The sequence below is a fragment of the Lolium perenne genome, chromosome 3, assembly GCF_019359855.2.
Source record: "Lolium perenne isolate Kyuss_39 chromosome 3, Kyuss_2.0, whole genome shotgun sequence".
Classification (NCBI taxonomy): domain Eukaryota; kingdom Viridiplantae; phylum Streptophyta; class Magnoliopsida; order Poales; family Poaceae; genus Lolium; species Lolium perenne.
Window position 1 is genome coordinate 263,261,512 of NC_067246.2, and position 16,170 is coordinate 263,277,681.

Below are 16,170 nucleotides of genomic sequence, written 5' to 3' on the forward strand. Positions count from 1 at the left end.
CCCATATTACTCAACATCTTCGTTGAGCAGCTGTTCGCAATGCCAGATACCTCAAATGGAGTAGCCCCTGCTTGTGCTCATCACGCTATACCATTTATAGATACCCTTAGCAATTCAATTTATTTCTAAAATTTATAATTCTCATTTATTGCTAGGGATAACAATAAGAGATAATGCATTGTATCATTTATATTTAGTGTCTTCTCTAAATAAAGTGGACTGCTAAGAGAAGATGAGTCTTTCCTACCATTGTGCATGCCCATAGCAACAATCTCTCTTACCACATATTTAGGAATATTTCATTACTAGAGATAAAACACCCATTATACATCATATTCTATAGTTATATGTAGATTATGTGGCATGATTAATAAAAGACGGTCTTATCAACCATTGGTCATGCTCTAAGATTTTCCATATTAGTTATCATAGATTTGTTTAGATACACGTGTTTTAATGTGTAGATACATAGAAATCTAGATAAATCTGAAACGATTAATATGAAGCAGATTGTTTAGAATAGATTTATTTTAGATGTCAAAGAAAGAAGGGATTTATTTTGTATCGTGTACCTCCATATGTCCATATTATTTGATTATGCCCTAACTTTGGCAAATTTTGATGCACCCATTTAATACCTTCCATCGAACAAAAGCTCTATATAACGGGAACCAAAAGATTTCTTTGCTAAGAGTAGGTCACAACAGCAGGGAAGTACGAGTAAGAGATACAGAGCAGAAATGAAGAACACACCCATCATTTTCGCTTTCTCTCTAGCCACCGCCATCCTCTTTGCCGGCAGCAGCGAAGCATGCACGGGTTCCCCGTCCATGGCCATCGAGGGCGCGTGCCACAAGGCCACCACCGGACTTAACGAGACGTACTCGCAATGCATGAATATCCTGCAGGCGGCGCCTCGGGACACTACATCACGGTATAAGATTTGGGGCATTTCAAAGTGCCCCAAATTTGAACCAAAGTGCCACTAATTAGCTATAGGGGTACTTTTTCAAGTGCCACCTTTACTTGCGTCTCTAAAAGTATTTGGGACACTACCTAGTGGCACTTTGCCAAGTGCCACTAAATCCAATTAGGGGCACTTTGCCAAGTGCCACTAAATCCAATTAGGGGCACTTCTAAAAGTGCCACTAAATCCAATTAGGGACACTTTGCCAAGTGCCACTAAATCAATTAGGGGCACTTTGCCAAGTTCCACTAAATGCAATTAGGGGTACTTTGAGATGTGCCCCATAACCTGTGGCAATTTCCAAAATTCCGCAAATACCATTTCATGTGCTGCTCACTGTCATACAAGAATGAACACACAATATGAACATTATTTCATACAAGAATGAGCACATACTGTCATACAAGAATAAGAACACACAGTACCAACATATATACTGTCGTACACACTGAGCAAAACGGAGACGAAAATTGTGACACTCTCAGTTTTATACTGTCAAATCATCACCATGTTTCGACTTTGAACATCATAACTGATCAGCATCACCTTCAGTTGAACCCAGACGACTGAGATGGTGCGGCATCAGTGATCACCATCACCTTGAGTATTCAGAATTATACCTTGAGAGAAGCAGTAATATGTTTCAGCAAAACGGAGATGAAAAATAGAAGTGCAGTGTCCATGCTCAGATGCTGACAGTAAGTAGTAAACCAAGTAGTTTGGTCATGTGCACATGGTGGATGCTAAAAACTTGCCTCGTTGCATACATCAATGTGGCACAAATGAGCATGAGTAAGTTGACGCTAGTATAGAGACCCCTATTTTGAGTGAAAGAGCTGAAAAATATGTCCTAATGAAAAAAGAGAAGACAGTACTAAAGCATTTTTAACTGAAACTCAAATGCTCAATATGAACTGTCCTAAAGTCATTTGGATAACTCTGTAATAAAAGAGCTGTCTATCAATTCCAATAACAAATATCAAAGATAGATACCCAATATCTCCATCTACAGTATGCATTTCTTCAGAAAGTCATGCAGCTGGTGTATCCACATGGCTTATTAAAAGTATTAGCTAAATGTCAATACCGTGAAAGAGGGGCTTGGATTAATGCAAGTAGCAGCCTGCTCATGTGAAGTACGTTTTCCTAGCATGCAAACTGAGTAGCTGTAGCAGTATATTACACTAGATGTCTTGTATTGTTTAATCTAGATGTCTTGTATTTTTTTTCCGCCCGCTGTAATTTGCAAATATGCAGAGCAAGGGTAGTGATGCTGAACATGGACATGCTAAGGGCTTGTATGTTGGGTTACGGAGAAGTGAAGATGTTATTAAAATGGATGGATGAAGTACTCGATCCAATAAGTTCATGCAAAAGCAAAGCACTATAGGAACAATCTGTTGTTTGGACAAAAAGAAACTAGTCTGTCCAACTGAGCTTCAAGAAATGTACATACACGACAATTTTCGATTCTTCACTTAAATAATATAAATTCAGACAAACCAATTCCACTCTATAAAGAATCAAGAATTATCCTGTTACAACTCTAGACCTAATGTCCCTGTTTGGCCTGGGAAATGAAATGTTTGGTCCATCACTAACCCTCTGTGGTGTCCAGCATAGTTAAAACGCAATTGAAAACCATCATGAACAAGAAAATTTCAAAGACTTCTTGTGATGATCTAAAACTAGTACCATACACAGCATAGAATATACCTTGATAATAGATCCTTTTCCAATAAGGATGTTCTGAGGTTTCATATCCCGGTGGATAATACGATTGGAGTGCAAGTAATACAATGCTTTTACCTGAAATGAGGGCACACGTTCAAACCGTGAAGGCAATAAGTTGTAGACTGGTATGGTTCGTAAGGAGAAAAACAACATTGAGTCCATACCAGCTGCTTAGCAATTGCTTGAACTTGTTCTTCTGGAAGGCACTTATCATCATCCTCGAGCACCTCAAAGAGCTCTCCCTGAAACAGCCATTACCCACCATTAATAATGAAGTTTGGCCAACCCAAGTACAATGAGACCAAACCAATCATTGGCGAGAAAGCACACTGTGATAAGAAAGATCTACTCCCTCCGTCCAGAAATATAAGACGTTGGGGGAAGTTTCCGACCAGGTGAAAAAGCATTAAAAAGACATTTCTACCCCTACGAAACTAGAATCAGATCACGATCTGCACGATCCGCTTCCTCGCCCAGGCGCTCCTCGCCCAGATGCATCTCGGCCTGGGAGTTGCTTCTCCTCCGCCCAGCGACCATCAGGTGCTCCACCTCCGGCCTCCCGCTGCTTCTCCGCCCGGCGACTCAGCTGCTTCCCCGTCTGATCGATCGATCGTGGATGCCATCTACCGTCCCCTTAGCCAGAATCTCATCGCTCCTCGTCCGGGGCTTCGCCAGGAGGCGCCAGGGCCATGAGGTCACCAGAGATCGGTGACATAGGCATCCCAAATGGGCCTGCCGAAGATGGTACCCGGGGTTTACTGGAGGCCCAATACCCGAGGAATAAGAAGATTCGGGAGCCCAAGATTTACTAAGGAAAGATAGAGTTGTAATAGGAAGTGTTGTTTGTAATCTGGCGGGATGAGTTAGAAACCGTCCCGGACTCTGTAAACTTGTATAGCACGAATCCCTCAGCTCCACCTCCTATATAAAGGGGGAGTCGAGGGACGAAGAATCAATCGAATCATTGTCTGCAAACCCTAGTTTTCATATTCGTCGAGTACTTTTCGGCTGAAACCTTCGAGATCTACTTACCCTCTACTTCCAACTAAACCCTAGCCTACAATCCATAGGCATTGACAAGTTGATACCTTGTCAATTGGCGCCGTCTGTGGGAACTAGAGGCGTAAGAAGCTGATCTCGATGGCACGCTCAAGATCTTCGACATCGTCAACCGCAAGCAACACAATGGATCGAGGTAAACAGATCGCTGCTGGTCTTGTCGATTTTGTTCCTCACCCACCCTCCCGTTTGGATGCATATGCGTATCTGGCGGAGCCCATGGAGATGACGTTCGGAAGGTTTCACTTTCGCGTCGAGAAGGAAGGATCGTATCGTGTCGAGATTCCGATTTCGTCGGGATCGTCGGTGGTCGATTCAGATTTTTCAAGCTATGCATCGTCAACCGAGTCAGGAGAAGAAGAAACCTCGGCGACACGTTACGTCAGCACCAGAACAAGAGAGAAACTCGCCAAGATCTTCAACGACATGTCGTTTGAGTCATCCGCGGACTCATATATAAGCGATGGCTCAAGCGATGTCGACAGTTACGACTTCATCGACAAATCTCCCACAGTGGGCAAGGTCTTCATCAATCTCAATGATGATGTCATCAAACCCAACGTAGATCTGAGTACAAAGTATCATCAGATTTACGCCATCGAAGATCAAGAGGAAACATCTGAGGCTTTCGACAGTCTGGGAAATCCATACGTCGATCCCTCCAATCTGCGACAAGGCCTGGGCAACAAATACGTCGGGCCAGAGCCGCGAGATAGAGTTCAACTTTCACAAGCAGCGTGGGACAGAGCCGCGAGAGCCATGAACGGCACAGAACCAATGGCTACTGATACGTCCAATTTGCATCACTATTTTATATCATAATTTGCTGTTATTCATTGATATATTTCATATTGGGACACAATACTTATGTTATTTCATCTATTTTGCATGTTTCATCATTATTGGAGGATCGAACACCGGAGCCAGGATTCTGCTGGAAAAAGCACCGTCAGAACGCAATATTTCGGAAGATCAACTCTGGAAGGAAATTATACCAAAAATCCTATTTTTTAAGATGACGAAGGAAGCCAGAAGGAGGAGCCAGGAGCAGCCAGGGTGGGCCCACACCCTAGGGCGGCGCGGCCCAGGCCCTGGCCGCGCCGGCCTGTGGTGTGGAGGGCCCACGACCCCTTTCGCCTCCTTTTCTTCGCCAAACCCTTCGTCCCGAAGACCTAAGCCACAGAGGGTACCTCGCGAAGAGTTATAGCCGCCTCTGCGGGGCGGAGAACACCAGAGAGAAAAGAGCTCTCCGGCGGGCAGGAATCTGCCGGGGAAATTCCCTCCGGGAGGGGGAAATCGACGCCATCGTCACCGTCATCGAGCTGGACATCATCGCCATCACCATCATCATCATCTCCACCATCATCACCGCCGTCATCACCGCTGGACACCGTCACCGCCATAGCAATTTGGGTTTGATCTTGATTGTTTGATAGGGGAAACTCTCCCGGTATCGATTTCTACTTGTTGTTGATGCTATTGAGTGAAACCATTGAACCAAGTTTATGTTCAGATTGTTATTCATCATCATATCACCTCTGATCATGTTCCGTATGATGTCTCGTGAGTAGTTCGTTTAGTTCTTGAGGACATGGGTGAAGTCTAAATGTTAGTAGTGAACTATGGATGAGTAATATTCAATGGTGTGATATTTAAGTTGTGGTGTTATTCTTCTAGTGGTGTCATGTGAACGTCGACTACATGACACTTCACCATTTATGGGCCTAGGGGAATGCATCTTGTATTCGTTTGCCAATTGCGGGGTTGCCGGAGTGACGAAACCTAAACCCCGCTGGTATATCGATGCAGGGAGGGATCGCAGGATCTCAGAGTTTAAGGCTGTGGTTAGATTTATTCTTAATTACTTTCTTGTAGTTGCGGATGCTTGCAAGGGGTATAATCACAAGTATGTATTAGTCCTAGGAAGGGCGGTACATTAGCATAGGTTCACCCACACAACACTTATCACAACAATGAAGATTATTTAGCCGTATGTAGCGAAAGCACTAGACTAAAATCCCGTGTGTCCTCGAGAACGTTTGGTCATTATAAGTAAACAAACCGGCTTGTCCTTTGTGCTAAAAAGGATTGGGCCACTCGCTGCAATTATTACTCTCGCACTTTACATACTCGTACTTTATTCAACTGTTACATCAAACCCCACTGAATACTTGTACGTGAGCATTTACGGTGAATCCTTCATCAAAACTGCTTGTCAACACCTTCTGCTCCTCGTTGGGATCGACATTCTTACTTATCGAAGATACTACGATACACCCCTATACTTGTGGGTCATCAAGACTATTTTACGGCGCCGTTGCCGGGGAGTGAAGCGCTATTGGTAAGTGGAATTGGTAAGGAAAACCTTTATTGTTGTGCTGATTTTATTTCTGCCTGCTGCTATAAGTCATTATGGAGAGATCTTCTCTTCAATTTCTATTTGGGAAATCTACTACTACTGCAACGGTAGTGGATGAGGCGCCAGGTGAGGAAGTGATACCATATAAAATACCTATGAAAATTATTGAACGTGTTATGGATAACCGCTATGAAGGGGATGGAACTGTCCATCCTGGTGATCATTTACTGTTTTTGCATGAATTATGCGGGTTATTCAAATGTGCAGGTATTGCTATGGATGAAGTGAGGAAGAAACTATTCTCTTTATCGTTGTCCGGTAAGGCGGCGCATTGGTATAAATTACTGGATAATGGGGATTCTCTTGAATGGAATGATATTGTGCCCCGGTTTTATTCTAAGTTCTATCCTCCAAGTGAAATTCATAAGGATCGGAATCGCATATATAATTTTTGGCCTCATGATGGAGAGAGTATTGCCCAAGCTTGGGGGAGACTGAAGTCTTTAATGCTCAAATGCCCCATTCATGAGCTTCCTGGTAATGTTATTATTGATAATTTCTATGCAAGACTTTCTTTTCAAGACAAGACCTTGCTTTGGATACTTCTTGTTCTGGATCATTTACACGCAACAAAGAAGAGTTTAAAAGGGACCTTCTTGATCGAATCCAAGAAAATACTGAAGGATGGGAGAACGACAAGGATAGAGAATCAGGTATAATTTATGATTATAAATGCATTGAAGCTTTTATGGATACTGATAAATTTCGTAATATGAGTGCTATATATGGTCTTGATTCTCAAGTTGCTGTAAATCTTTATAAAGCTTTTGCCTCTCATTATGAATTGCCAAAGAAGAACTTTGATAAGTATCATGAACCATATAAAGATAAAATTGATTCATCTATTAATAAATGCGTTGTAGTTGAAAGCTACTGATCGTGTTATTCACGAAGCTTATATTGAAAAAACTCCTTTCCCTGCTAAAATGAAAGAGTACTCTGTTATAAATAGTGCGGTTCATAAAAGTGAAAAGAAACCTGTAGAACCCGAAGAACAAATAAAAGTTGAACTTTCTTTGTTGCAATAGTTAAAGATCTTGTGACTGAAAATGTGGAGGATGGTCATATTATTTTCTGTGAAGATGCTTCTAATATTGTTTCACATCCTAATAAACCCAAACAAGCTAGTGTTCCTATGCTATCTGTTAGAATTGGTGATCATTGTTATTATGGATTATGTGATATTGGTGCAAGTGTTAGTGCTATTCCGTATGAGCTTTACACGGAGATTATGCACGAAATTGATTCTTGTGAACTTGAAGATATTGATGTGGTTATTCAGCTGGCTAATAGAGAAACTATTTCTCCAATTGGTATTGTTCGAGATGTGGAAGTTTTATGCGGTAAGATTAAATATCCTGCTGACTTTTTGGTACTTGGTTCTGCTGCTAGTGATTATTGTCCTATTATTTTTGGTAGACCTTTTCTAAATACTTGTGGAGCTATTATAGATTGCAAGAAAGAGAAAATTTTGACTAAATTTGCTGGTGAATCTTATGAGTTTAACTTCTCTAAATTTACTAAAACTCCTTATAAAGCTGATTTGCCTAGTGATGATTTTAAAATGGAGCAATGTGCATCTATTGTTCTTGTTCCTAATAATCCTTTGCAGCAACATTTGGAGGATAGCGAGAGCGAAATTTTTAGGAAAGAAAGAGATGAGCTTGAGGAAATTTTTCTTCGCCAACCTATTCTCAAGCATGATTTACCGGTGGAAGATTTGGGTACAACACCGCCACCAAAGGAAGATCCTGTTTTTGATTTAAAGCCTTTACCTGATAATCTTAAATATGCTCATATTGATGATAAGAAAATATATCCTGTTATTATTAGTTCTAAGCTTTCAGAGATTGAGGAAGAAAGGTTATTGGAAATATTGAAGAAGCATCGAGGCGCTATTGGCTACACTCTTGATGACTTGAAGGGGATTTCTCCGTCTATATGCCAACATGCTATTAATATGGAAGATGATGCAAAGCCTGTTGTTGAACCTCAGCGTCGTCTAATTCCAAAGATGAAGGAAGTGGTAAGGAATGAGGTATTACGACTTCTTGAAGCTGGTATTATATATCCTATTGCTGATAGTAGATGGGTTAGTCCTGTGCATTGCGTTCCCAAGAAAGGAGGTATGACTGTTGTGCCTAATGATAATGATGAGCTCATTCCTCAAAGAGTAGTTGTAGGGTATAGAATGTGCATTGATTTTCGAAAAGTTAATAAAGTTACTAAGAAAGATCATTACCCTTTACCATTTATTGATCAAATGCTAGAAAGATTGTCTAAAAATACTCATTTTTGCTTTCTTGATGGTTATTCTGGGTTTTCACAAATTGCTGTTAAAGCTAAAGATCAAGAGAAAACCACCTTTACTTGTCCTTATGGAACTTATGCTTATAGACGCATGCCTTTTGGTTTATGTAATGCTCCTGCTACTTTTCAAAGATGCATGTCTGCTATTTTTCATGGTTTTTGTGAAAGTATTGTAGAGGTATTCATGGATGATTTTTCCGTCTATGGGAATTCTTTTGATAGCTGCTTGCGAAACCTTGATAAAGTTTTGCGAGAGATGTGAAGAAACTAACCTTGTTCTTAATTGGGAGAAATGCCACTTTATGGTTAATGAAGGAATTGTATTGGGACATAAAATTTCGGAGAGAGGTATTGAAGTTGATAGAGCTAAAGTTGAAGCAATTGAGAAGATGCCCTATCCTAGGGATGTAAAAGGTATTCGTAGTGTTCTTGGTCATGCTGGGTTTTATAGGAGATTTATTAAAGATTTCTCCAAGATTTCAAAGCCTCTTACTAATCTTCTTCAAAAAGATGTACCATTTGTTTTTGATGATGATTGTAAGGAAGCGTTTGAAACTCTTAAGAAAGCCTTAACAACTGCTCCTATAGTTGAACCCCCTGATTGGAATTTACCCTTTGAAACTATGTGTGATGCTAGTGATTTTGCTGTAGGCGCTGTTCTTGGACAGCGAGTAGATAAAAAACTGAATGTTATTCATTATGCTAGTAAAACTCTTGATGCTGCTCAAAGAAATTATGCTACAACTAAAAAGGAATTATTAGCTGTAGTCTTTGCTTGTGATAAATTTAGATCTTATATTGTTGATTCAAAAGTTACTATTCATACTGATCATGCTGCAATTAGATACCTTATGACAAAGAAAGATGCTAAGCCGAGGCTTATTAGATGGGTACTTCTGTTGCAAGAATTTGACTTACATATTGTAGATAGGAAAGGTCTTGATAATCCTGTTCTTGATAATTTGTCTAGATTGGAAAATATTGCTTATGATCCTGTTCCTGTTAATGATAGTTTTCCAAATGAACAATTGGCTGTAATAAAGGTGAGCTCGCGAGACAGTCCTTGGTATGCTGATTATGCTAACTTTATTGTTTCCAAGTACTTGCCTCCAACCTTTTCAGCTCAGCAAAGGAGGAAATTCTTTTATGATTTGAGGCATTATTTCTGGGATGACCCACACTTATATAAAGAAGGAGTGGATGGTATTATGCGAAGATGTGTCCCTGAATATGAACAACAGGAGATATTGAGTAAATATCATGGTAGTGCTTATGGAGGACATCACGCCGGAGAAAGAACCGCGCAAAAGGTTCTACAATCAGGTTTTTATTGGCCAACTCTCTTCAAAGATGCGAGAAAGTTTATTTTATCTTGTGATGAATGCCAAAGGGTTGGTAATATCTCCAGACGCAATGAAATGCCTATGAATTATACTCTTGTTATTGAACCGTTTGATTGTTGGGGATTTGACTTCATGGGACCTTTTCCGTCTTCAGAAGGTAACACTCATATACTTGTTGCTGTTGATTATGTTACTAAATGGGTGGAGGCTATACCTACAAAAAGTCTTGATGGTGAGACCTCTTTAAGAATGCTCTTAGATATTATTTTTCCTAGATTTGGAGTACCTAGATATATTATGACTGATGGAGGTTCTCATTTTATTCATGGAGGTTTTAGAAAAACTCTTGCTAGGTATGGTATTAATCATAGAATTGCTTCTGCTTATCATCCTCAAACTAGTGGTCAAGTAGAGTTATCAAATAGAGAGATTAAATCTATTTTGGGAAAGACCGTTAATAAAACTAGAAAGAATTGGGCTAGTAAATTGAAGGATGCACTTTGGGCTTATAGAACTGCTTATAAAAATCCCATGGGAATGTCACCTTATAAAATGGTTTATGGGAAAGCTTGTCATTTACCTTTAGAACTAGAGCACAAAGCTTATTGGGCTGTTAGAGAATTAAATAAAGATCCTAAACTTGCCGGTGATAAGAGGTTGTTGCAATTGAGTTCTCTAGATGAATGGAGAAGTGAAGCTTATGAAAATGCTAAACTCTTTAAAGAGAAAGTTAAAAAATGGCATGATAGGAGGATCATCAAAAGAGAATTTAATATTGGGGATAAAGTCCTATTGTATCGGTCTCGTCTCAGATTCTTTGTGGAAATTACTCTCGAAATGGGAAGGACCATATGTTGTCGAGGAGGTGTATCGTTCAGGAGCAATCAAAATTAGCTCTCTCCAAGGCAATGCTACGCAAGTGGTGAATGGACAAAGACTCAAGCATTATATCTCGGGTGATTCTTATAATGTTGATGTTGATATTATTCAAGTGGAAACACCGGAGGCCTACATCAAAGGGCAAATTGACAAATCCGCGAACTTCGACTTTGAATAGGTAACAAGATCGGTAATGAAAAGTACGCAATTTACTTTCCGAACTATATTTTTGCTGTTTTTGGAAAATATGAGAAATTACGAGTTCGAAACGGAGTGGAAAGGACGCACGAGGGGTGCCACCATAGGCGGCGCGGCTGACCTGGGCCCGCGCCGGCCTATGGTTTGGCCGCCTGTCGCTCCTTTCCGACTCTGGTTCGATCTGGTATTTTCCTTATTTCGCGAAAATATTTGCTATATAATCTCCGGACCTGGAGGTCCGTATATCGTGTTTTCGACGTGTTTTGTTTCGAGCTGTTTCTGCCAGGATTTGTTTCGGATCTAGAGTCATCATGTCTTCGTCGGAAACTCCGAAGGACGGCTCCAGCAAGGATGTTGGCAACTTGTACATGGAGGAGCTGAAGATGCACCCCAAGGAGTTGCTGCTCGTTGAAGGAGAACTGCAGGTCAAGGATGTCCAGGGTCCTAAAGGAGAAGGAAGCCTGGAAGACAGGATGGAGAAGTTAGAACAAGAGGTTTTCAAGTACAAGAAGATGGCTGAGCGTGAGGTGGATATCTTCCACAGGATTGTGTCTGAACTCATTGCTGAACATGAGAAGGAAACTGCAAAGCTTTGGAGCGACATCCTCTCGCTTCACGACACCACCAACAAGCTCCAAGCACAACTCTATGATTTTCAGAATCAGAACTGTGAGTATGAAAACAGGTTTAAATACATAAGCCGTGCTGCTAGTTTCAGGATCCCCGAGACCAAGACGTCGTTTCTTGATGGAGAGCCTCTTCCTTGGAAGTTTGATGACGGGAGTTCATCACCACCATCGCCGCAGGAGTAATTCACCATCGGTATTGGCATCCCCTTGGTTTGTTCCAAGCTTGGGGGAGTGCCGCGGTATCACATTATCACTACCTTTTACTTTTATTGTCAAATAGTGTCATATCATGAATAGGGAAGTTATCATATAAGATGGGTTGCGTTTTGGAAGTATCTCTCCTTTAGTTGGTTATCTATGTATCCCTTGGTGTGAGTTATCGTTATGGAATATTAATGAGAAGTCTTATCATTTACATATTGCACATCTTATTTTAGTTTGCAATCTTTACTATATGATTCACCTTGTTGTTAGTATTGGTATCACTTTGGGAGCATTGAATAAATCTATTTGGTTTTGGCAAACTTAGCATTGGTCAATAGCAACAACACTTTGAGGTTTAAATAGAAAAGAGAAATACATGTAGATGTTTCATTGTCTTTCTTGTTAGCTCATAGCTTATTATTCTGAAGTTAAAATTGTTTGTGCTTACAAGGAAGATGCATGATTGTTTCTATCACATGTATATTTGTTTGTTTCCCTCGACTCTTATGCTTGCTAATTAACCTTGCTAGCCAAAGACCTGTACTGAGAGGGAATACTTCTCGTGCATCCAAACCTTAACCCAAACCTATGCCATTTGTGTCCACCATACCTACCTACTACATGGTATTTTCTGCCATTCCAAGTAAATACTTCATGTGCTACCTTTAAACAATTCAAAACTTAGTATCTCTTATTTGTGTCAATGTTTCATAGCTCATGAGGAAGTATGTGGTGTTTTATCTTTCAATCTTGTTGGGCAACTTCCACCAATGGACTAGTGGGTTCACCCGCTTATCCAATAATTTTGCAAAAAGAGCTGGCAATGGGATTCCCAGTCCCAAATTAATTAAACTAAATAGACACTCCTCCATGGTATGTGATTGATGGACGGCACCCGAAGGATTCGGTCAGCCATGGCTTGTGTAAGCGAAGGTTGGGGGGAGTGTCATCATCATAATAAAACTAAAATAAAAAGGCACTCCTTCATGGTATGAGATTGTTGGCAGGCACCCGAGGATTCGGTTAGCCATGGTTTGTGAAAGAAAGGTTGGAAGGAGTGCCACACAAAATGAAAATAATATGGGAGCCGCTCTTAGGAGGTTGTCTGGCAAGGGGGTTAGAGTACCCGCTACATCGTTGACAACAACAAACACCTCTCAAAATGTTACTTTTATTCTCTTTATATGATTGCAAAAATTGAAAAAGCTCTAGCACATGATTTAACCCCTGCTTCCCTCTGCGAAGGGCCTGTCTTTTACTTTATGTTGAGTCAGTAAACCTATTTCCCTCCATCTCAAGCAAGCATTTGAGTAGTTGTGATCAAACCATTATATTGTGATTTGCTACATCATGTCTTTTATTCTTCTTTGTTTAGTACAAGTTTTATTTGAATGAATATAGCTTTGCAAGTTATCAATGATTATGAGTAGACCATTACGATTGAGTATGCAAGTTGTGCCTTATAAACTCTAACATGAGAGCGCTGCTCAATGAGATAAATATAATCTGTTAATTGTTCTCGACCAAGAACGAAGTTTGCCATCACCAATCATGATTTCTCATGCACCTTTACTTGTGATTACCTTATACTTGTTTCAATATGAGTTATAAGAGGTTGTTTACTATAATGTCCTGTGTGAATGAATATGATGCTTCTTGTCCGTATTTTATTTATCGACTCTTCACTCCATAAACATGTGGTCATGTCTATCGAGCCTGGTTTCGCTTGGGGACAAGCGAAGTCTAAGCTTGGGGGAGTTGATACGTCCAATTTGCATCACTATTTTATATCATAATTTGCTGTTATTCATTGATATATTTCATATTGGGACACAATACTTATGTTATTTCATCTATTTTGCATGTTTCATCATTATTGGAGGATCGAACACCGGAGCCGGGATTCCGCTGGAAAAAGCACCGTCGAACGCAATATTTCGGAAGATCAACTACGGAAGGAAATTATACCAAAAATCCTATTTTTTAAGATGACGAAGGAAGCCGAAGGAGGAGCCAGGAGCAGCCGGGGTGGGCCCACACCCTAGGGCGGCGCGGCCTGTGCCCCGGCCGCGCCGGCCTGTGGTGTGGAGGGCCCACGACCCCTTTCGCCTCCTTTTCTTCGCCAAACCCTTCGTCCCGAAGACCTAAGCCACAGAGGGTACCTCGCGAAGAGTTACAGCCGCCTCTGCGGGGCGGAGAACACCAGAGAGACCAGAGCTCTCCGGCGGGCAGGCCGCCGGGAAATTCCTCCTCCGGGAGGGGGAAATCGACGCCATCGTCACCGTCATCGAGCTGGACATCATCGCCATCACCATCATCATCATCTCCACCATCATCACCGCCGTCATCACCGCTGGACACCGTCACCGCCATAGCAATTTGGGTTTGATCTTGATTGTTTGATAGGGGAAACTCTCCCGGTATCGATTTCTACTTGTTGTTGATGCTATTGAGTGAAACCATTGAACCAAGTTTATGTTCAGATTGTTATTCATCATCATATCACCTCTGATCATGTTCCGTATGATGTCTCGTGAGTAGTTCGTTTAGTTCTTGAGGACATGGGTGAAGTCTAAATGTTAGTAGTGAACTATGGATGAGTAATATTCAATGGTGTGATATTTAAGTTGTGGTGTTATTCTTCTAGTGGTGTCATGTGAACGTCGACTACATGACACTTCACCATTTATGGGCCTAGGGGAATGCATCTTGTATTCGTTTGCCAATTGCGGGGTTGCCGGAGTGACAGAAACCTAAACCCCATTGGTATATCGATGCAGGAGGGATCGCAGGATCTCAGAGTTTAAGGCTGTGGTTAGATTTATTCTTAATTACTTTCTTGTAGTTGCGGATGCTTGCAAGGGGTATAATCACAAGTATGTATTAGTCCTAGGAAGGGCGGTACATTAGCATAGGTTCACCCACACAACACTTATCACAACAATGAAGATTATTTAGCCGTATGTAGCGAAAGCACTAGACTAAAATCCCGTGTGTCCTCGAGAACGTTTGGTCATTATAAGTAAACAAACCGGCTTGTCCTTTGTGCTAAAAAGGATTGGGCCACTCGCTGCAATTATTACTCTCGCACTTTACATACTCGTACTTTATTCAACTGTTACATCAAACCCCCCTGAATACTTGTCTGTGAGCATTTACAGTGAATCCTTCATCAAAACTGCTTGTCAACACCTTCTGCTCCTCGTTGGGATCGACATTCTTACTTATCGAAGATACTACGATACACCCCCTATACTTGTGGGTCATCAGCTACCACGGCCACACCAGAAGAACTGAAAGCATATCAATATAGGCTCGCACGAGCTGCCAGGGAATTGGAAAAACAGACAGCTGAGTTGAACAGGAGAAAGGAGGCAGCTTCTGCATCTAGCAGGAGAAGGGCAGATTTAAGTCGACAATCTAGAACTACGGGTGATAGCCATCGGGAGGCGCGGAACAGAGCAAGATCAAGGCTGCAACATATACCCGAAGCAGAAAGAGAGCACTTGGTCCAAAACCTCGACATGTCCTTTATGTCGATAGATACAAGAGGAAATATCATCCCTAAGACACCAGAGGCTGGGTATATGGCGACACATGCTTTTATCCTTGCATCTAAACCACCTCCAGGTGATCCAAGGGAAACACTATACAATATGGCGGTAGCAGGAGTTGGAGCTATGGGGACAGCGTTTGTATCAACGCCTCCCGAAGGAGCGGCAAGACAAAATAGTCCACGACCCGCAGCAGCAACAGCGGCAAAGACTCGAAGGACCAAGTGGAGCAAGAGACACAGCAGCACAAGCAAGAGTCGACAGAGCGCGGCAGAGCAGAAGGGATCATCGGCAATCTCCGGAGCTGACCGACGAAGATATGTGTGGCTTGCCATGCTTCACGAGGAGAGTCCGGAAAACTCGAGTCCCCTCAGGATTCAAGTTACCCGATAATTTCAAGAAGTTCGACGGCCTTCAAGATCCAGAGGACTGGCTAGTCGACTATCTAGAGACGGTGAAGCTGACAGGAGGAACTAGGGCAACAGCCATGCAAAGCATCCAGGTGCACTTGAGTGGAGCCGCACGATCTTGGATAAAGAAACTCGCTCCAGGATCCATCGACAGCTGGGAAAGTTTCGAGGATGTGTTCGTCAAGAACTTCAGGTCCACGTGCAAAAAACCCGCGTCGTTAGAGGAGTTGAGAGCGTGTCGACAAAAGCCAGATGAGCCAATGAGGAAGTACATCCAGAGGTGGAATATCATCAAAAATTCGGCGTAAAAATATATCCGACGAGAGAGCAATAGATGCGTTTGTCGCAGGAGTCAGGCGTGGAGATTTTGTCGAGGACTTGGGAAGGACCAATCCAAAGACAGTATCCGCGTTAATGGAGATAGCAAATAAATGGGCAGATGGAGAAGACGCTGTCCACAACAA

The 16,170-nt window shown here is 41.7% G+C and overlaps 1 long non-coding RNA gene across 6 annotated transcripts in view; it reads right to left on the reverse strand.

Moving 5' to 3' along the window:
- Positions 1–1,264: 1,264 nt before the first annotated feature.
- The window catches only part of LOC127344131 (uncharacterized), a 35,603-nt gene continuing 20,697 nt past the window's right edge, over positions 1,265–16,170 (reverse strand). For 5 of the 6 annotated variants that reach the window (XR_007877768.2, XR_007877770.2, XR_007877771.2 and 2 more), the window contains 3 exons: positions 2,866–2,943; positions 2,684–2,776; positions 1,265–1,587 (listed from right to left, as the gene is read on the reverse strand). This is a non-coding gene — a long non-coding RNA (uncharacterized lncRNA). The other variant, XR_011755979.1, reaches the window with a different exon arrangement.